Source organism: Pocillopora verrucosa, chromosome 2, assembly GCF_036669915.1.
Source record: "Pocillopora verrucosa isolate sample1 chromosome 2, ASM3666991v2, whole genome shotgun sequence".
NCBI lineage: Eukaryota > Metazoa > Cnidaria > Anthozoa > Scleractinia > Pocilloporidae > Pocillopora > Pocillopora verrucosa.
In genome coordinates, this window is record NC_089313.1 from 5392144 (window position 1) to 5392764 (window position 621).

The window sequence follows — 621 nt, forward strand, 5'->3', positions numbered from 1 at the left end:
TTTCCCGCTATCAATTTTTGTTTTACATTTATATCGGCTCTATTGTTATGATAAATACAGGCTGCACCTGTACAGACAAGCACTAAATTTGTATAAAAGCTTTGCCTTTTGGCTAACTTATCGCATCTCTGCTAGATTTGCACAAGCCTGTTCCCAGTGCAACGTCAAACACAGCTGAGATCACAATTCGCTAAATATTTCTGTCAAAATTAAGCTCTACTGTTTGATTTGAATATTGGTTTGACAAAATTGGAAAAACATCACCGCTGATATTGCAAAAGGACAGATTTTATTTTCCCTCTTGCAACATCTCTCTTCCGAAGTCTCTCGTAAATCATTTCCAATTTCCTCTATTCACTGAATGGCGCACTTTAAAATTTGGACAGGCATTAGCGACCATCAATTTCACTTCGCGCTCGAGTCCAGCGGACATCTGCTCAATTGTTTACGAGTTGTTTGGGAAAATGCCTTCTTTCCTTACACGTGCCGCCGAATGGATAAGAAAAGCCTTCCGGAAAAGATAATTTTGATATCTGTTCGGCTCTTTCGCGTTTGACAACACCGTTGTTGTGATCTCGACAAGAACGTCATTAGCGTAAGAGCGGTGAAAGCTGATTCGAA